Here is a 22,751-nt window from a genome sequence, read left to right as displayed (position 1 = left end):
AAATACAAGAAAAGTGAATCTTCTCAGAGCATGTGCATTGAGCGCCTCCTGGGAGACCAGTATTAGATTCCGATGCAACTGTGCTGGTTTAGTGTATCCCTTGGACCTTCACATGGACCTCCAAGCACAGAAATTGCATCGGGATTGAATACAGAAGAGACTGCCGACTTAAGTACAAGATGTGTTAGTCATCTAAGAGTTTATGCTTTGAGCGGCTCCTGAGAGACCAGTAATAGATTCTGATGCACCAGGGCAGGTTTAATGTATCCCTTGGACCTTCACATCGACAATGAAACACAGAAATTGCATCGGGATTGAATACAATATGCACAATGCCGACTTACGTACAAGAAGTGGGAATCTTCTAAGAGTTTGTGCTTTGAGCGGCTCATGGGAGACCAGTATTAGATTCCCAAGCACCAGTACAGGTTTACTGTATCCCTTGGAACTTCCCATTGATCATGAAACACAGAAATTGCATCGGGATTGAATATAAAGGGCACAATGCCGACGTAAGTACAAGCAGAGTAAATCTCCTAAGAATTTGTGCTTTGAGCGGCACCTGGGAGACCAGTATTAGATTCCGATGCACCAGTGCAGGTTTACTGTATCCCTTGGACCTTCACATGGACCATGAAGCACAGAGATTGCTTCGGGATTGAATACAAATGGGACAATGCCTACTTGAGAACAAGAAGACTGAATCTTCTAAGAGTTTGTGCTTTGAGCGGCTTCTCGGAGACCAGTATTAGATTGCGATGCATCAGTGCAGTTTTCTGTATCCCTTGGACATTGACATTAACCATGAAACACAGAAATTATATCGGGATTGAATACAAATTGCACAATGCCGACTTAAGTACAAGAAGATTGAATCTTCTAAGAGTTTGTGACTTCAGCGGCTCCCGCGAGACCAGTATTAGAATCCGATGCACCAGTGCAGTATTGCTGTATCCCTTGGACCTTCACATTGACCATGCAACACAGAAATTGCATCGGGATTGAATACGAAAGGCACAACTCCGACTTAAGTACAAAAAAAGTGAATCTTCTAAGAATATGTTGTTTGAGCGGTTCCAGGGTGACCAGAATTAGATGCCGATGCACCAGTGGAGGTTTACTGTATCCCTTGGACCTTCACATTGACTATGAAACACAGTAATTGCTTCGGAGTTGAATACAAAAGGGACAATGCCGACTTAAGGACAAGAAGAGTGAATCTTGCAAGAGTTTGTGCTCTGAGCGGCTCCTGGGAGACCAGTATTAGATTACGACGCACCAATGCAGGTTTACTGTATCGCTTGGACTTTCACATTGACCATGTAACACAGAAATTGCATGGGTATTGAAAACTAAAGGCAGAATGCCAACTTAAGTACAAGAAGAGTGAATCTTCGAAGATTTAGTGCTTTGAGCGGCTCCTGGGAGACCAGTATCAGATTCCGATGCACCAGTTCACGTTTATTGTATCCCTTGGACTTTCACATTGAGCATGAAACACAGAAAGTGCATCGCGATTGAATACAAAAGGGACTATGCCGACTTAAGTACAAGAAGAATGAATAATCTAAGAGATGGTGGTTTGAGCTGATCCTGGGAGATCAGTATTAGATTCCGATGCACCGGTGCAGGATTACTGTATCCCTTGGACATTCACATTGACCATGAAACGCAGAAATTGCATCGGGATTGAATATAAATGGGGCAATGCCGACTTAAGTACAAGAAGAGTGAATCTTCTAAGAGTTTGTGCTTTGAGTGGCTCCTGGGAGACCAGTATTACATTCTGTTGCACCAGTGCAAGTTTACTGTATCCCTTGGACTATCACATTGACCATGAAACACAGAAATTGCATCGGGATTGAACATAAAACGGACAATGCCGACTTAAATACAAGATGGGTGAATCTTCTAAGAATTTGTGCTTTGAGCGGCTCCTGGGAGACCAGTATTAGATTCCGATGCACGAGTGCTGATTAACTGTATCCCGTAGACCTTCACATGACCATGAAACACAGAAATTACATCGGGATTGAATACAAAAGAGCAAATGCCGACTTAAATACAAGAAAAGTGAATCTTCTCAGAGCATGTGCATTGAGCGGCGCCTGGGCGACCAGTATTGGATTCCTATGCACCTGTGCTGGTTTAGTGTATCCCTTGGACCATCACATGGACCTCCAAACACAGAAATTGCATCGGGATTGAATACAAAGGTGACTGCCGACTTAAGTACAAGATGTGTTAATCATCTAAGAGTTTATGCTTTGAGCGGCTCCTGGGAGACCAGTAATAGATTCCGATGCACCAGTGCAGGTTTAATGTATCCCTTGGACCTTCACATTGACAAAGAAACACAGAAATTACATAGGGATTGAATACAAAAGAGACAATGCCGACTTAAGTACAAGAAGAGTGAATCTTCTAAGTGTCTGTGCTTTGAGCAGCTGCTGGGAGACCAGTATTAGATTCAGATCCACCAGTGCACGTTTACTGTATCCCTTGGATCTTCACATTGACCATGAAACAGATATTGCATCGGGATTGAATACAAATGGTACGATGCCCACTTAAGTACAAGAAGAGTGAATCTTGTAACAGATTGTGCTTTGGGGGGCTCCTGGGAGACCAGTAATAGATTCCATTGCACCAGTGCAGGTTTACTGTATACCTTGGACCCTCACATTGACCATGAAACAAAGAAACCGCATCGGAAGTGAATACAAAATGGACAATGCCTACTTAAGTAAAAGAAGAGTGAATCTTCTCAGAGTATGTGCGTTGAGCGGCTCCTGGGAGACCAGTATTAGATTCCAATGCACCTGTGCTGGTTTAGTGTATCCCTCGGACCTTCACATTGACCAAGAAACACAGAAATTGCATTGGGATTGAATACAAAAGGGACTGCCGACTTAAGTACAAGAAGAGTGAATCTCCTAAGAGTTTGTGCTTTGAGCGGCTCCTGGGAGACCAGTATTAGATTCCGATGCACCAGTTCACGTTTACTGTCTCCCTTGGACGTTCACATTGACCATGAAACACAAAGGTTGCTTTGGGATTGAATACAAAAGGGACAATGCCGACATAAGTGCAAGAAGAGTGAATTTTCTAGAGTTTGTGGTTTGAGCGGCTCCTGGCAGACCAGTATTAGATTCCGATGCACCAGTGCACATTTACTGTATCCCTTGGACTTTCACATAGAGCATGAAACACAGAAAGTGGATCGGGATTGAATACAAATGGGACAATGCCTACTTAAGAACAAGAAGACTGAATCTTATAAGAGTTTGTGCTTTGAGCGGCATCTCGGAGACCAGTATTAGATTGCGATGCACCAGTGCAGGTTTTCTGTATCCCTTGGACGTTCACATTAACCATGAAACACAGAAATTATATCGGGATTGAATACAAATTGCACAATGCCGACTTAAGTACAAGAAGAGTGAATCTTCTAAGAGTTTGTGCCTTCAGCGGCTCCTGCGAGACCAGTATTAGATTCCGATGCACCAGTGCACTATTGCTGTATCCCTTGGACTTTCACATTGACCATGCTACACAGAAATTGCATGGGGATTGAATACTAAAGGCACAATGCCAACTTAAGTACAAAAAGAATAAATCTTCTAAGTGTTTGTCATTTGAGCGTCTCCTGGGAGACCAGTATTACATTCCGATGCACCAGTGCACGTTTACTGTATCCCTTGGACCTTCACATTGACCATGAAACACAGAAATTGCATCGGGATTGAATACAAATGGAACAATGCCGAATTATGTACAAGTAGAGTGAATTTTCTAAGAGTTTGTGCTTTCATCGTCTCCTGGGACACCAGTATTAGACTCCGATGCACCAGTGCAGGTTTACTGTATCCCTTGGACCTCCACATTGACCATGAAACACAGAAATTGCATCGGGATTGAATACAAATGGTACAATGCCGACTTAATTACAAGAAGAGTGAATCTTCTAAGAATTTGTGCATTGAGCGGCTCCTGGGATACCGGTATTGGATTCCTAAGCACCATTGCAGGTTGACTGTCCCCTTGGACCTTCACATTGACCATGAAACACAGAAATTGCATCACGATTGAATATAAATCGGACATTGCCGACTTAAGTACAAGAAGACTGAATCTTCTCAGAGTGTGTGCATTGAACGACTCCTGGGAGACCAGTATTAGATTCCGATGCACCTGTGCTTGTTTAGTGTATCCCTTGGACTTTCACATGGACCATCAAACACAGAGATTGCATCGGGATTGAATACAAAAGGCTCAATGATGACTTAAGTACAAGAAGAGTGAATCTTCTAATAGTTTGTGCTTTGAGCGGATCCTGGGAAACCAGTATCAAATTCCGATGCACCAGTGCAGGTTTACTGTATCCCTTGGCCCTTCACATTGCCCATGAAACACAGAAATTGCATCGGGATTGATTACACAAGGCACAATACCGACATAAGTACAAGAAGAGTGAATCTTCTAAGAGTTTGTGCTTTGAGCGGCTCTTGGGAGACCAGTATTAGATTCCGATGCACCAGTGCACGTTTACTGTTTCCCTTGGACCATCACATTGACCATGAAACACAGAAATTGCATCGGAATTAAATACAAAAGGCACAATGCCGACTTAAGTCCAAGATGAGTGAATCCTCTAAGAATTTCTGCTCTGAGCTGCTCCTGGGAGACCAGTATTAGATTCCGTTGCACCAGTGCAGGTTAACTGCATCCCTTTGACCTTCACATTGACCATGAAACACAGAAATTGCATCGGGATTGAATACAAAAGGGACAATGCCGACTTAAGTATAAGAAGAATGATTTTTCTAAGAGTTAGTGGTTTGAGCGGCTCCAGGGAGAAAAGTATTAGATACCGTTGCACCAGTGCAGGTTTACTGCATCCCTTGGACCTTCACATCGATCATGAAACACAGAAATTGCATCGGAATTGAATACAAAATGGACTGCCGACTTATGTACAAGAAGAGTTAATCATCGAAGATTTTGTGCTTGGAGCGGCTCTTGGGAAACCAGTATTAGATTCCGATGCACCAGTGCAGGTTTACTGTATCTCTTGGACCTTCCCATTGACCATGAAACGCAGAAATTGCATCGGGATTGAATATAAATGGGGCAATGCCGACTTAAGTACATGAAGAGTGAATCTTCTAATAGTTTGTGCTTTGAGCGGCTTCTGGCAGACCAGTATTAGATTCCGATGCACCAGTGCAAGTTTACTGTATCCCTTCGACCTTCACATTGACCATGAAACACAGAAATTGCATCGGGATTGAATACGAATGGCACAACGCCGACTTATGTACAAAAAAAGTGAATCTTCTAAGAGTTTGTGGTTTGAGCGGCTCCAGGGTGACCAGAATTAGATGCCGATGCACCAGTGGAGGTTTACTGTATCCCTTGGACCTTCACATTGACCATAAAACACAGTAATTGCTTCGCAATTGAATACAAAAGGGACAATGCCGACTTAAGGACAAGAAGAGTGTATCTTGCAAGAGTTTGTGCTCTGAGCGGCTCCTGGGAGACCAGTATTAGATTACGATGCACCAGTGCAGGTTTACTGTATCGCTTGGACCTTCACATTGACCATGTATCACAGAAATTGCATGAGTATTGAATACTAAAGGCAGAATGCCAACTTAAGTACAAGAAGAGTGAAGGGACAATGCCGACTTAAGAGCAAGAAGAGTGAATCTTGCAAGAGTTTGTATTTTGAGCGGCTCCTGGGAGACCAGTATTAGATTACGATGCACCAGTGCAGGTGTACTGTATCGCTTGGACCTTCACATTGACCATGAAACACAGAAATTGCATGGGGATTGAATACTAAAGGCACAATGCCAGCTACAGTACAAGAAGAGTGAATCTTCGAAGATTTTGTGTTTTGAGTGGCTCCTGGGAGACCAGTATTAGATTCCGATGCACCAGTTCACATTTACAGTATCCCTTGGACCTTCACATTGACCATGAATTACAAAAATTTCCTCGGGATTGAATACAAAAGGGACAATGCCGACATAAGTGCAAGATGAGTGAATTTTTTGAGCGTTTGTGGTTTGAGCGGCTCCTGGCAGACCAGTATTAGATTCCGATGCACCAGTGCAGGTTTACTGTATCACTTGGATTTCACATTGAGCATGAAACACAGAAAGTGCATCGGGATTGAATACAAAATGGACAATGCCGACTTAAGTACAAGAAGAGTGAATCTTCTAAGAGTTTGTGGTTTGAGCGGCTCCTGGCTGACGTGTATTAGATTCCGATGCACCAGTGCAGGATTACTGTATACCTTGAACCTTCACATTGACCATGAAACACAGAAATTGCATTGGGATTGAATACAAAACTCCCAATGCTAACTTAACTGCAAGAAGTGTGAATCTTCGGAGAGTATGTGTTTTGAGCGTCCCCTGGGAGACCTGTATTAGATTCCGATGCACCAGTGCACGTTTACTGTATCCCTTTGACCTTCACATTGACCATGAAACACAGATTTTCCGTCGGGATTGAATACAAAAGGCACAATGCCGACTTAAGTACAAGAAGAGTGAATCTTCTAAGAGTTTGTGCTTCGAGTGGCTCCTGGGAGACAAGTATTAGATTGCGATGCACCAGTGCACGTTGACTGTATCATTTGGACCTTCACATTGACTATGAAACACAGAGATTGCATCGGGATTGAATACAACAGCACAATGCCGACTTAAGTACAAGAAGAGTGAATCTTCTAAGTGTCTGTGCTTTGAGCAGCTGCTGGGAGACCAGTATTAGATTCAGATCCACCAGTGCACGTTTACTGTATCCCTTGGATCTTCACATTGACCATGAAACAGATATTGCATCGGGATTGAATACAAATGGTACGATGCCCACTTAAGTACAAGAAGAGTGAATCTTGTAACAGATTGTGCTTTGGGGGGCTCCTGGGAGACCAGTAATAGATTCCATTGCACCAGTGCAGGTTTACTGTATACCTTTTACCCTCACATTGACCATGAAACAAAGAAACCGCATCGGGAGTGAATACAAAATGGACAATGCCTACTTAAGTACAAGAAGAGTGAATCTTCTCAGAGTATGTGCGTTGAGCGGCTCCTGGGAGACCAGTATTAGATTCCAATGCACCTGTGCTGGTTTAGTGTATCCCTCGGACCTTCACATTGACCAAGAAACACAGAAATTGCATTGGGATTGAATACAAAAGGGACTGCCGACTTAAGTACAAGAAGAGTGAATCTCCTAAGAGTTTGTGCTTTGAGCGGCTCCTGGGAGACCAGTATTAGATTCCGATGCACCAGTTCACGTTTACTGTCTCCCTTGGACGTTCACATTGACCATGAAACACAAAGGTTGCTTTGGGATTGAATACAAAAGGGACAATGCCGACATAAGTGCAAGAAGAGTGAATTTTCTAGAGTTTGTGGTTTGAGCGGCTCCTGGCAGACCAGTATTAGATTCCGATGCACCAGTGCACATTTACTGTATCCCTTGGACTTTCACATAGAGCATGAAACACAGAAAGTGGATCGGGATTGAATACAAATGGGACAATGCCTACTTAAGAACAAGAAGACTGAATCTTATAAGAGTTTGTGCTTTGAGCGGCATCTCGGAGACCAGTATTAGATTGCGATGCACCAGTGCAGGTTTTCTGTATCCCTTGGACGTTCACATTAACCATGAAACACAGAAATTATATCGGGATTGAATACAAATTGCACAATGCCGACTTAAGTACAAGAAGAGTGAATCTTCTAAGAGATTGTGCCTTCAGCGGCTCCTGCGAGACCAGTATTAGATTCCGATGCACCAGTGCACTATTGCTGTATCCCTTGGACTTTCACATTGACCATGCTACACAGAAATTGCATGGGGATTGAATACTAAAGGCACAATGCCAACTTAAGTACAAAAAGAATAAATCTTCTAAGAGTTTGTCATTTGAGCGGCTTCTGGGAGACCAGTATTAGATTCCGATGCACCAGTGCAGGTTTACTGTATCCCTTGGTCCTTCACATAGACCATGAAACACAGATATTGCATCGGGATTGATTACAATAGGATCAATGCCGACTTAAGTACATGAAGAGTGAATCTCTTCAGAGTCTGTGCTTTGAGCAGCTCCTGGGATCCCAGTATTAGATTCTGATGCACCAGTGCAGGTTTATTGTATCCCTTCGACCTTCACATTGACCATGAAACACAGAAATTCCATCGCAATTGAATTCAAAAGGCACAATGCTGTCTTAAGTACAAGAAGAGTGAATCTTCTAAGAGTTTGTGCTTTGAGCGTCTCCTGGGAGACCAGTATTACATTCCGATGCACCAGTGCACGTTTACTGTATCCCTTGGACCTTCACATTGACCATGAAACACAGAAATTGCATCGGGATTGAATACAAATGGAACAATGCCGAATTATGTACAAGTAGAGTGAATTTTCTAAGAGTTTGTGCTTTCATCGTCTCCTGGGACACCAGTATTAGACTCCGATGCACCAGTGCAGGTTTACTGTATCCCTTGGACCTCCACATTGACCATGAAACACAGAAATTGCATCGGGATTGAATACAAAGGGTACAATGCCGACTTAATTACAAGAAGAGTGAATCTTCTAAGAATTTGTGCATTGAGCGGCTCCTGGGATACCGGTATTGGATTCCTAAGCACCATTGCAGGTTGACTGTCCCCTTGGACCTTCACATTGACCATGAAACACAGAAATTGCATCACGATTGAATATAAATCGGACATTGCCGACTTAAGTACAAGAAGACTGAATCTTCTCAGAGTGTGTGCATTGAACGGCTCCTGGGAGACCAGTATTAGATTCCGATGCACCTGTGCTTGTTTAGTGTATCCCTTGGACCTTCACATGGACCATCAAACACAGAGATTGCATCGGGATTGAATACAAAAGGCTCAATGATGACTTAAGTACAAGAAGAGTGAATCTTCTAATAGTTTGTGCTTTGAGCGGATCCTGGGAAACCAGTATCAGATTCCGATGCACCAGTGCAGGTTTACTGTATCCCTTGGCCCTTCACATTGCCCATGAAACACAGAAATTGCATCGGGATTGATTACACAAGGCACAATACCGACATAAGTACAAGAAGAGTGAATCTTCTAAGAGTTTGTGCTTTGAGCGGCTCTTGGGAGACCAGTATTAGATTCCGATGCACCAGTGCACGTTTACTGTTTCCCTTGGACCATCACATTGACCATGAAACACAGAAATTGCATCGGAATTAAATACAAAAGGCACAATGCCGACTTAAGTCCAAGATGAGTGAATCCTCTAAGAATTTCTGCTCTGAGCTGCTCCTGGGAGACCAGTATTAGATTCCGTTGCACCAGTGCAGGTTAACTGCATCCCTTTGACCTTCACATTGACCATGAAACACAGAAATTGCATCGGGATTGAATACAAAAGGGACAATGCCGACTTAAGTATAAGAAGAATGATTTTTCTAAGAGTTAGTGGTTTGAGCGGCTCCAGGGAGAAAAGTATCAGATACCGTTGCACCAGTGCAGGTTTACTGCATCCCTTGGACCTTCACATCGATCATGAAAAACAGAAATTGCATCGGAATTGAATACAAAATGGACTGCCGACTTATGTACAAGAAGAGTTAATCATCGAAGATTTTGTGCTTGGAGCGGCTCTTGGGAAACCAGTATTAGATTCCGATGCACCAGTGCAGGTTTACTGTATCTCTTGGACCTTCCCATTGACCATGAAACGCAGAAATTGCATCGGGATTGAATATAAATGGGGCAATGCCGACTTAAGTACATGAAGAGTGAATCTTCTAATAGTTTGTGCTTTGAGCGGCTTCTGGCAGACCAGTATTAGATTCCGATGCACCAGTGCAAGTTTACTGTATCCCTTCGACCTTCACATTGACCATGAAACACAGAAATTGCATCGGGATTGAATACGAAAGGCACAACGCCGACTTATGTACAAAAAAAGTGAATCTTCTAAGAGTTTGTGGTTTGAGCGGCTCCAGGGTGACCAGAATTAGATGCCGATGCACCAGTGGAGGTTTACTGTATCCCTTGGACCTTCACATTGACCATAAAACACAGTAATTGCTTCGCAATTGAATACAAAAGGGACAATGCCGACTTAAGGACAAGAAGAGTGTATCTTGCAAGAGTTTGTGCTCTGAGCGGCTCCTGGGAGACCAGTATTAGGTTACGATGCACCAGTGCAGGTTTACTGTATCGCTTGGACCTTCACATTGACCATGTATCACAGAAATTGCATGAGTATTGAATACTAAAGGCAGAATGCCAACTTAAGTACAAGAAGAGTGAAGGGACAATGCCGACTTAAGAGCAAGAAGAGTGAATCTTGCAAGAGTTTGTATTTTGAGCGGCTCCTGGGAGACCAGTATTAGATTACGATGCACCAGTGCAGGTGTACTGTATCGCTTGGACCTTCACATTGACCATGAAACACAGAAATTGCATGGGGATTGAATACTAAAGGCACAATGCCAGCTACAGTACAAGAAGAGTGAATCTTCGAAGATTTTGTGTTTTGAGTGGCTCCTGGGAGACCAGTATTAGATTCCGATGCACCAGTTCACATTTACAGTATCCCTTGGACCTTCACATTGACCATGAATTACAAAAATTTCCTCGGGATTGAATACAAAAGGGACAATGCCGACATAAGTGCAAGATGAGTGAATTTTTTGAGCGTTTGTGGTTTGAGCGGCTCCTGGCAGACCAGTATTAGATTCCGATGCACCAGTGCAGGTTTACTGTATCACTTGGATTTCACATTGAGCATGAAACACAGAAAGTGCATCGGGATTGAATACAAAATGGACAATGCCGACTTAAGTACAAGAAGAGTGAATCTTCTAAGAGTTTGTGGTTTGAGCGGCTCCTGGCTGACGTGTATTAGATTCCGATGCACCAGTGCAGGATTACTGTATACCTTGGACCTTCACATTGACCATGAATTACAAAAATTTCCTCGGGATTGAATACAAAAGGGACAATGCCGACATAAGTGCAAGATGAGTGAATTTTTTTAGCGTTTGTGGTTTGAGCGGCTCCTGGCAGACCAGTATTAGATTCCGATGCACCAGTGCAGGTTTACTGTATCACTTGGATTTCACATTGAGCATGAAACACAGAAAGTGCATCGGGATTGAATACAAAATGGACAATGCCGACTTAAGTACAAGAAGAGTGAATCTTCTAAGAGTTTGTGGTTTGAGCGGCTCCTGGCTGACGTGTATTAGATTCCGATGCACCAGTGCAGGATTACTGTATACCTTGAACCTTCACATTGACCATGAAACACAGAAATTGCATCGGGATTGAATACAAAAGGGACAATGCCGACATAAGTGCAAGATGAGTGAATTTTTTGAGCGTTTGTGGTTTGAGCGGCTCCTGGCAGACCAGTATTAGATTCCGATGCACCAGTGCAGGTTTACTGTATCACTTGGATTTCACATTGAGCATGAAACACAGAAAGTGCATCGGGATTGAATACAAAATGGACAATGCCGACTTAAGTACAAGAAGAGTGAATCTTCTAAGAGTTTGTGGTTTGAGCGGCTCCTGGCTGACGTGTATTAGATTCCGATGCACCAGTGCAGGATTACTGTATACCTTGAACCTTCACATTGACCATGAAACACAGAAATTGCATCGGGATTGAATACAAAACTCCCAATGCTAACTTAACCTCAAGAAGTGTGAATCTTCGGAGAGTATGTGTTTTGAGCGTCTCCTGGGAGACCTGTATTAGATTCCGATGCACCAGTGCACGTTTACTGTATCCCTTTGACCTTCACATTGACCATGAAACACAGATTTTCCGTCGGGATTGAATACAAAAGGCACAATGCCGACTTAAGTACAAGAAGAGTGAATCTTCTAAGAGTTTGTGCTTCGAGTGGCTCCTGGGAGACAAGTATTAGATTGCGATGCACCAGTGCACGTTGACTGTATCATTTGGACCTTCACATTGACTATGAAACACAGAGATTGCATCGGGATTGAATACAACAGCACAATGCCGACTTAAGTACAAGAAGAGTGAATCTTCTAAGAGTTTGTGGTTTAAGCGGCTCCAGGCTGACCAGTATAAGATTCCGATGTTCCAGTGCAGATTTACTGTATCCCTTGAACCTACACATTGACCATGAAACAGAGAAATTGCATCGCGATTGAATACAAAACTCACAATGCCAACGTAACCTCAAGAAGTGTGATTCTTCGAAAAATTTGTGCTTTGAGCGTCTTCTGGGAGACCTGTATTAGATTCCGATGCACCAGTACACGTTTACTGTATCCCTTTGACCTTCACATTGACCATGAAACACAGAAATTGCATCGGGATTGAATACAAAAGGGACAATGACGACTTAAGTACAAGAAGGTGAATTTTCTAAGAATTTGTGGTTTGAGCGGATCCTGAGCGACCAGTATTAGATTCCGTTGCACCAGTGCAGGTTAACTGCATCACTTTGACCTTCACATTGACCATGAAACGCAGAAATAGCATCGGGATTGAATACAAAAGGGACAATGCCGACTTAAGTATAAGAAGAGTGAATCTTCTAAGAATTTGTGCTTTGAGCGGCTACTGGGAGACCAGTATTAGGTTCCGACGCACCAGTGCAGGTTTTGCTGTATCCCTTGGTCCTTCACATTGACCATGTAACACAGATATTGCATCGGGATTGAATACAAAAGGGAATATGCCGACTTAAGTACAAGAAGAATGAATCTCTTCAGAGTTTGTGCTTTAAGCAACTCCTGGGATACCAGTATTAGGTTCCGAAGCACCAGTGCAGGTTTACTGTATCTCTTGGAACTTCACATTGATCATGAAACACAGAAATTGCATCGGGATTGAATACGAAAGGCACAACGCCGACTTATGTACAAAAAAAGTGAATCTTCTAAGAGTTTGTGGTTTGAGCGGCTCCAGGGTGACCAGAATTAGATGCCGATGCACCAGTGGAGGTTTACTGTATCCCTTGGACCTTCACATTGACCATAAAACACAGTAATTGCTTCGCAATTGAATACAAAAGGGACAATGCCGACTTAAGGACAAGAAGAGTGTATCTTGCAAGAGTTTGTGCTCTGAGCGGCTCCTGGGAGACCAGTATTAGATTACGATGCACCAGTGCAGGTTTACTGTATCGCTTGGACCTTCACATTGACCATGTATCACAGAAATTGCATGAGTATTGAATACTAAAGGCAGAATGCAAACTTAAGTACAAGAAGAGTGAAGGGACAATGCCGACTTAAGAGCAAGAAGAGTGAATCTTGCAAGAGTTTGTACTTTGAGCGGCTCCTGGGAGACCAGTATTAGATTACGATGCACCAGTGCAGGTGTACTTTATCGCTTGGACCTTCACATTGACCATGAAACACAGAAATTGCATGGGGATTGAATACTAAAGGCACAATGCCAGCTACAGTACAAGAAGAGTGAATCTTCGAAGATTTTGTGTTTTGAGTGGCTCCTGGGAGACCAGTATTAGATTCCGATGCACCAGTTCACATTTACAGTATCCCTTGGACCTTCACATTGACCATGAATTACAAAAATTTCCTCGGGATTGAATACAAAAGGGACAATGCCGACATAAGTGCAAGATGAGTGAATTTTTTGAGCGTTTGTGGTTTGAGCGGCTCCTGGCAGACCAGTATTAGATTCCGATGCACCAGTGCAGGTTTACTGTATCACTTGGATTTCACATTGAGCATGAAACACAGAAAGTGCATCGGGATTGAATACAAAATGGACAATGCCGACTTAAGTACAAGAAGAGTGAATCTTCTAAGAGTTTGTGGTTTGAGCGGCTCCTGGCTGACGTGTATTAGATTCCGATGCACCAGTGCAGGATTACTGTATACCTTGAACCTTCACATTGACCATGAAACACAGAAATTGCATCGGGATTGAATACAAAACTCCCAATGCTAACTTAACCTCAAGAAGTGTGAATCTTCGGAGAGTATGTGTTTTGAGCGTCTTCTGGGAGACCTGTATTAGATTCCGATGCACCAGTGCACGTTTACTGTATCCCTTTGACCTTCACATTGACCATGAAACACAGATTTTCCGTCGGGATTGAATATAAAAGGCACAATGCCGACTTAAGTACAAGAAGAGTGAATCTTCTAAGAGTTTGTGCTTCGAGTGGCTCCTGGGAGACAAGTATTAGATTGCGATGCACCAGTGCACGTTGACTGTATCATTTGGACCTTCACATTGACTATGAAACACAGAGATTGCATCGGGATTGAATACAACAGCACAATGCCGACTTAAGTACAAGAAGAGTGAATCTTCTAAGAGTTTGTGGTTTAAGCGGCTCCAGGCTGACCAGTATAAGATTCCGATGTTCCAGTGCAGATTTACTGTATCCCTTGAACCTACACATTGACCATGAAACAGAGAAATTGCATCGCGATTGAATACAAAACTCACAATGCCAACGTAACCTCAAGAAGTGTGATTCTTCGAAAAATTTGTGCTTTGAGCGTCTTCTGGGAGACCTGTATTAGATTCCGATGCACCAGTACACGTTTACTGTATCCCTTTGACCTTCACATTGACCATGAAACACAGAAATTGCATCGGGATTGAATACAAAAGGGACAATGACGACTTAAGTACAAGAAGGTGAATTTTCTAAGAATTTGTGGTTTGAGCGGATCCTGAGCGACCAGTATTAGATTCCGTTGCACCAGTGCAGGTTAACTGCATCACTTTGACCTTCACATTGACCATGAAACGCAGAAATAGCATCGGGATTGAATACAAAAGGGACAATGCCGACTTAAGTATAAGAAGAGTGAATCTTCTAAGAATTTGTGCTTTGAGCGGCTACTGGGAGACCAGTATTAGGTTCCGACGCACCAGTGCAGGTTTTGCTGTATCCCTTGGTCCTTCACATTGACCATGTAACACAGATATTGCATCGGGATTGAATACAAAAGGGAATATGCCGACTTAAGTACAAGAAGAATGAATCTCTTCAGAGTTTGTGCTTTAAGCAACTCCTGGGATACCAGTATTAGGTTCCGAAGCACCAGTGCAGGTTTACTGTATCTCTTGGAACTTCACATTGATCATGAAACACAGAAATTGCATCGGGATTGAATACGAAAGGCACAACGCTGACTTATGTACAAAAAAAGTGAATCTTCTAAGAGTTTGTGGTTTGAGCGGCTCCAGGGTGACCAGAATTAGATGCCGATGCACCAGTGGAGGTTTACTGTATCCCTTGGACCTTCACATTGACCATAAAACACAGTAATTGCTTCGCAATTGAATACAAAAGGGACAATGCCGACTTAAGGACAAGAAGAGTGTATCTTGCAAGAGTTTGTGCTCTGAGCGGCTCCTGGGAGACCAGTATTAGATTACGATGCACCAGTGCAGGTTTACTGTATCGCTTGGACCTTCACATTGACCATGTATCACAGAAATTGCATGAGTATTGAATACTAAAGGCAGAATGCCAACTTAAGTACAAGAAGAGTGAAGGGACAATGCCGACTTAAGAGCAAGAAGAGTGAATCTTGCAAGAGTTTGTACTTTGAGCGGCTCCTGGGAGACCAGTATTAGATTACGATGCACCAGTGCAGGTGTACTGTATCGCTTGGACCTTCACATTGACCATGAAACACAGAAATTGCATGGGGATTGAATACTAAAGGCACAATGCCAGCTACAGTACAAGAAGAGTGAATCTTCGAAGATTTTGTGTTTTGAGTGGCTCCTGGGAGACCAGTATTAGATTCCGATGCACCAGTTCACATTTACAGTATCCCTTGGACCTTCACATTGACCATGAATTACAAAAATTTCCTCGGGATTGAATACAAAAGGGACAATGCCGACATAAGTGCAAGATGAGTGAATTTTTTGAGCGTTTGTGGTTTGAGCGGCTCCTGGCAGACCAGTATTAGATTCCGATGCACCAGTGCAGGTTTACTGTATCACTTGGATTTCACATTGAGCATGAAACACAGAAAGTGCATCGGGATTGAATACAAAATGGACAATGCCGACTTAAGTACAAGAAGAGTGAATCTTCTAAGAGTTTGTGGTTTGAGCGGCTCCTGGCTGACGTGTATTAGATTCCGATGCACCAGTGCAGGATTACTGTATACCTTGAACCTTCACATTGACCATGAAACACAGAAATTGCATCGGGATTGAATACAAAACTCCCAATGCTAACTTAACCTCAAGAAGTGTGAATCTTCGGAGAGTATGTGTTTTGAGCGTCTTCTGGGAGACCTGTATTAGATTCCGATGCACCAGTGCACGTTTACTGTATCCCTTTGACCTTCACATTGACCATGAAACACAGATTTTCCGTCGGGATTGAATACAAAAGGCACAATGCCGACTTAAGTACAAGAAGAGTGAATCTTCTAAGAGTTTGTGCTTCGAGTGGCTCCTGGGAGACAAGTATTAGATTGCGATGCACCAGTGCACGTTGACTGTATCATTTGGACCTTCACATTGACTATGAAACACAGAGATTGCATCGGGATTGAATACAACAGCACAATGCCGACTTAAGTACAAGAAGAGTGAATCTTCTAAGAGTTTGTGGTTTAAGCGGCTCCAGGCTGACCAGTATAAGATTCCGATGTTCCAGTGCAGATTTACTGTATCCCTTGAACCTACACATTGACCATGAAACAGAGAAATTGCATCGCGATTGAATACAAAACTCACAATGCCAACGTAACCTCAAGAAGTGTGATTCTTCGAAAAATTTGTGCTTTGAGCGTCTTCTGGGAGACCTGTATTAGATTCCGATGCACCAGTACACGTTTACTGTATCCCTTTGACCTTCACATTGACCATGAAACACAGAAATTGCATCGGGATTGAATACAAAAGGGACAATGACGACTTAAGTACAAGAAGGTGAATTTTCTAAGAATTTGTGGTTTGAGCGGATCCTGAGCGACCAGTATTAGATTCCGTTGCACCAGTGCAGGTTAACTGCATCACTTTGACCTTCACATTGACCATGAAACGCAGAAATAGCATCGGGATTGAATACAAAAGGGACAATGCCGACTTAAGTATAAGAAGAGTGAATCTTCTAAGAATTTGTGCTTTGAGCGGCTACTGGGAGACCAGTATTAGGTTCCGACGCACCAGTGCAGGTTTTGCTGTATCCCTTGGTCCTTCACATTGAGCATGTAACACAGATATTGCATCGGGATTGAATACAAAAGGGAATATGCCGACTTAAGTACAAGAAGAATGAATCTCTTCAGAGTTTGTGCTTTAAGCAACTCCTGGGATACCAGTATTAGGTTCCGAAGCACCAGTGCAGGTTTACTGTATCTCTTGGAACTTCACATTGATCATGAAACACAGAAATTGCATCGGGATTGAATACGAAAGGCACAACGCCGACTTATGTACAAAAAAAGTGAATCTTCTAAGAGTTTGTGGTTTGAGCGGCTCCAGGGTGACCAGAATTAGATGCCGATGCACCAGTGGAGGTTTACTGTATCCCTTGGACCTTCACATTGACCATAAAACACAGTAATTGCTTCGCAATTGAATACAAAAGGGACAATGCCGACTTAAGGACAAGAAGAGTGTATCTTGCAAGAGTTTGTGCTCTGAGCGGCTCCTGGGAGACCAGTATTAGATTACGATGCACCAGTGCAGGTTTACTGTATCGCTTGGACCTTCACATTGACCATGTATCACAGAAATTGCATGAGTATTGAATACTAAAGGCAGAATGCCAACTTATGTACAAGAAGAGTGAAGGGACAATGCCGACTTAAGAGCAAGAAGAGTGAATCTTGCAAGAGTTTGTACTTTGAGCGGCTCCTGGGAGACCAGTATTAGATTACGATGCAACAGTGCAGGTGTACTGTATCGCTTGGACCTTCACATTGACCATGAAACACAGAAATTGCATGGGGATTGAATACTAAAGGCACAATGCCAGCTACAGTACAAGAAGAGTGAATCTTCGAAGATTTTGTGTTTTGAGTGGCTCCTGGGAGACCAGTATTAGATTCCGATGCACCAGTTCACATTTACAGTATCCCTTGGACCTTCACATTGACCATGAATTACAAAAATTTCCTCGGGATTGAATACAAAAGGGACAATGCCGACATAAGTGCAAGATGAGTGAATTTTTTGAGCGTTTGTGGTTTCAGCGGCTCCTGGCAGACCAGTATTAGATTCCGATGCACCAGTGCAGGTTTACTGTATCACTTGGATTTCACATTGAGCATGAAACACAGAAAGTGCATCGGGATTGAATACAAAATGGACAATGCCGACTTAAGTACAAGAAGAGTGAATCTTCTAAGAGTTTGTGGTTTGAGCGGCTCCTGGCTGACGTGTATTAGATTCCGATGCACCAGTGCAGGATTACTGTATACCTTGAACCTTCACATTGACCATGAAACACAGAAATTGCATCGGGATTGAATACAAATCTCCCAATGCTAACTTAACCTCAAGAAGTGTGAATCTTCGGAGAGTATGTGTTTTGAGCGTCTTCTGGGAGACCTGTATTAGATTCCGATGCACCAGTGCACGTTTACTGTATCCCTTTGACCTTCACATTGACCATGAAACACAGATTTTCCGTCGGGATTGAATACAAAAGGCACAATGCCGACTTAAGTACAAGAAGAGTGAATCTTCTAAGAGTTTGTGGTTTAAGCGGCTCCAGGCTGACCAGTATAAGATTCCGATGTTCCAGTGCAGATTTACTGTATCCCTTGAACCTACACATTGACCATGAAACAGAGAAATTGCATCGCGATTGAATACAAAACTCACAATGCCAACGTAACCTCAAGAAGTGTGATTCTTCGAAAAATTTGTGCTTTGAGCGTCTTCTGGGAGACCTGTATTAGATTCCGATGCACCAGTACACGTTTACTGTATCCCTTTGACCTTCACATTGACCATGAAACACAGAAATTGCATCGGGATTGAATACAAAAGGGACAATGACGACTTAAGTAAAGAAGGTGAATTTTCTAAGAATTTGTGGTTTGAGCGGATCCTGAGCGACCAGTATTAGATTCCGTTGCACCAGTGCAGGTTAACTGCATCACTTTGACCTTCACATTGACCATGAAACGCAGAAATAGCATCGGGATTGAATACAAAAGGGACAATGCCGACTTAAGTATAAGAAGTGTGAATCTTCTAAGAATTTGTGCTTTGAGCGGCTACTGGGAGACCAGTATTAGGTTCCGACGCACCAGTGCAGGTTTTGCTGTATCCCTTGGTCCTTCACATTGACCATGTAACACAGATATTGCATCGGGATTGAATACAAAAGGGAATATGCCGACTTAAGTACAAGAAGAATGAATCTCTTCAGAGTTTGTGCTTTAAGCAACTCCTGGGATACCAGTATTAGGTTCCGAAGCACCAGTGCAGGTTTACTGTATCTCTTGGACCTTCACATAGATCATGAAACACAGAAATTGAATCGGGATTGAATACAATAGGCACAATGCCGACGTAAGTACAAGAAGAGTGAATCTCCTAAGAATTTATGCTTTGAGCGGCTCCTGGGAGACCAGTATTAAATTCCGATGCACCAGTGCAGGTTTACTGTATCCGTTGGACCTTCACATTGACCAAGAAACACAGAAATTTCATGGGGATTAAATACTAAATGCACAATGCCAACTACAGTACAAGAAGAGTGAATCTTCGAAGGTTTTGTGTTTTGAGCGGCTCCTGGGAGACCAGTATTAGATTCCGATGCACCAGTTCACATTTACTGTATCCCTTGGACCTTCACATTGACCATGAAACACAAAAATTGCTTCGGGATTGAATACAAAAGGGACAATGATGACATAAGTGCAAGATGAGTGAATTTTTTGAGAGTTTGTGGTTTGAGCGGCTCCTGGCAGATCAGTATTAGATTCCGATGCACCAGTGCAGGTTTACTGTTTCACTTGGACTTTCACATTGAGCATGAGACACAGAAAGTGCATCGGGATTGAATACAAAAGGGACTATGCCGACTTAAGTACAAGAAGAGTGAATCTTCTAAGTGTTGGTGGTTTGAGCTGCTCCTGGGAGACCAGTATTAGATTCCGATGCACCAGTGCAGGTTTACTGTATCCCTGGGACCGCAACATTGACCATGAAACACAGAAATTGCATCGGGATTGAATACATAAAGCACAATGCCGACTTCAGTATAAGAAGAGTGAATTTTCTAGGAGTTTGTGGCTTGAGCGGCTCCTAGGAGACCAGTATTAGATTCCGATGCACCAGTTCAGGTTTACTGTATCCCTTGGACATTCACATTGACCATGAAACACAGAAATCGCATCGGGAGTGAATACAAAATGCACAATGCCGACTTAAGTAAAAGAAGAGTGAATCTTCTAAGAGTTTGTGATTTGAGCGGCTCTTGGGAGACCTGTATTAGATTCCGATGAACCAGTGCAGGTTTACTGTATCCCTTGCACCTTCTCATTGACCATGAAACACAGAAATTGCGTCGGGATTGAATACAAAGGGCACAATGCGGACTTAAGTACAAGAAGAGTGAATCTTGTAAAAGATTGTGCTTTGAGCGGCTGACTGTAGACCAGTATTAGATTCTGATGCACCTGTGCAGGTTGACTGTATCATTTGGACCTTCACATTGACCATGAAACACAGCAATTGCATCGGGATTGAATACAAAATGACATTGCCGACTTAAGTACAAGAAGAATGAATCCTCTAGGACATTGTGTTTTCAGCGGCTCCTGGGAGACCAGTATTAGATTCCGATGCACCAGTGCATGTTTACTGTATCCCTTGGACTTTCACATTGAGCATGAAACACAGAAAGTGCATCGCGATTGAATACAAAAGGGACTATGCCGACTTAAGTACAAGAAGAATGAATAATCTAAGAGATGGTGGTTTGAGCTGATCCTGGGAGATCAGTATTAGATTCCGATGCACCGGTGCAGGTTTACTGTATCCCTTGGACATTCACATTGACCATGAAACGCAGAAATTGCATCGGGATTGAATATAAATGGGGCAATGCCGACTTAAGTACAAGAAGAGTGAATCTTCTAAGAGTTTGTGCTTTGAGTGGCTCCTGGGAGACCAGTATTACATTCTGTTGCACCAGTGCAGGTTTACTGTATCCCTTGGACTTTCACATTGACCATGAAACACAGAAATTGCATCGGGATTGAACATAAAACGGACAATGCCGACTTAAATACAAGATGGGTGAATCTTCTAAGAATTTGTGCTTTGAGCGGCTCCTGGGAGACCAGTATTAGATTCCGATGCACGAGTGCTGATTAACTGTATCCCGTAGACCTTCACATGACCATGAAACACAGAAATTACATCGGGATTGAATACAAAAGAGCAAATGCCGACTTAAATACAAGAGAAGTGAATCTTCTCAGAGCATGTGCATTGAGCGGCGCCTGGGAGACCAGTATTGGATTCCGATGCACCTGTGCTGGTTTAGTGTATCCCATGAACCTTCACATGGACCTCCAAACACAGAAATTGCATCGGGATTGAATACAAAAGGGACTGCCGACTTAAGTACAAGATGTGTTAATCATCTAAGAGTTTATGCTTTGAGCGGCTCCTGGGAGACCAGTAATAGATTCCGATGCACCAGTGCAGGTTTAATGTATCCCTTGGACCTTCACAATGACAATGAAACGCAGAAATTGCATTGGGATTGAATAAAATATGCACAATGCCGACTTACGTACAAGAAGAGTGAATCTTCTAAGAGTTTGTGCTTTGAGCGGCTCATGGGAGACCAGTATTACATTCTGTTGCACCAGTGCAGGTTTACTGTATCCCTTGGACTTTCACATTGACCATGAAACAGATATTGCATCGGGATTGAATACAAATGGTACGATGCCCACTTAAGTACAAGTAGAGTGAATCTTGTAACAGATTGTGCTTTGGGGGGCTCCTGGGAGACCAGTATTAGATTCCATTGCACCAGTGCAGGTTTACTGTATACCTTGGACCCTCACATTGACCATGAAACAAAGAAACCGCATCAGAAGTGAATACAAAAGGGACAATGCCTACTTAAGTACAAGAAGAGTGAATCTTCTCAGAGTATGTGCGTTGAGCGGCTCCTGGGAGACCAGTATGGTTTAGTGTATCCCTCGGACCTTCACATTGACCAAGAAACACAGAAATTGCATCGGGATTGAATACAAAAGGGACTGCCGACTTAAGTACAAGAAGAGTGAATCTCCTAAGAGTTTGTGCTTTGAGCTGCTCCTGGGAGACCAGTATTAGATTCCGATGCACCAGTTCACGTTTACTGTATCCCTTGGACGTTCACATTGACCATGAAACACAAAGGTTGCTTTGGGATTGAATACAAAAGGGACAATGCCGACATAAGTGCAAGAAGAGTGAATTTTCTAGAGTTTGTGGTTTGAGCGGCTCCTGGCAGACCAGTATTAGATTCCGATGCACCAGTGGAGATTTACTGTATCCCTTGGACTTTCACATAGAGCATGAAACACAGAAAGTGGATCGGGATTGAATACAAATGGGACAATGCCTACTTAAGAACAAGAAGACTGAATCTTATAAGAGTTTGTGCTTTGAGCGGCATCTCGGAGACCAGTATTAGATTGCGATGCACCAGTGCAGGTTTTCTGTATCCCTTGGACGTTCACAT

Source organism: Schistocerca piceifrons, unplaced genomic scaffold (assembly GCF_021461385.2).
Source record: "Schistocerca piceifrons isolate TAMUIC-IGC-003096 unplaced genomic scaffold, iqSchPice1.1 HiC_scaffold_2343, whole genome shotgun sequence".
In the NCBI taxonomy this organism is placed as follows: Eukaryota; Metazoa; Arthropoda; class Insecta; order Orthoptera; family Acrididae; genus Schistocerca; species Schistocerca piceifrons.
This window is presented reverse-complemented; position numbering follows the sequence as displayed.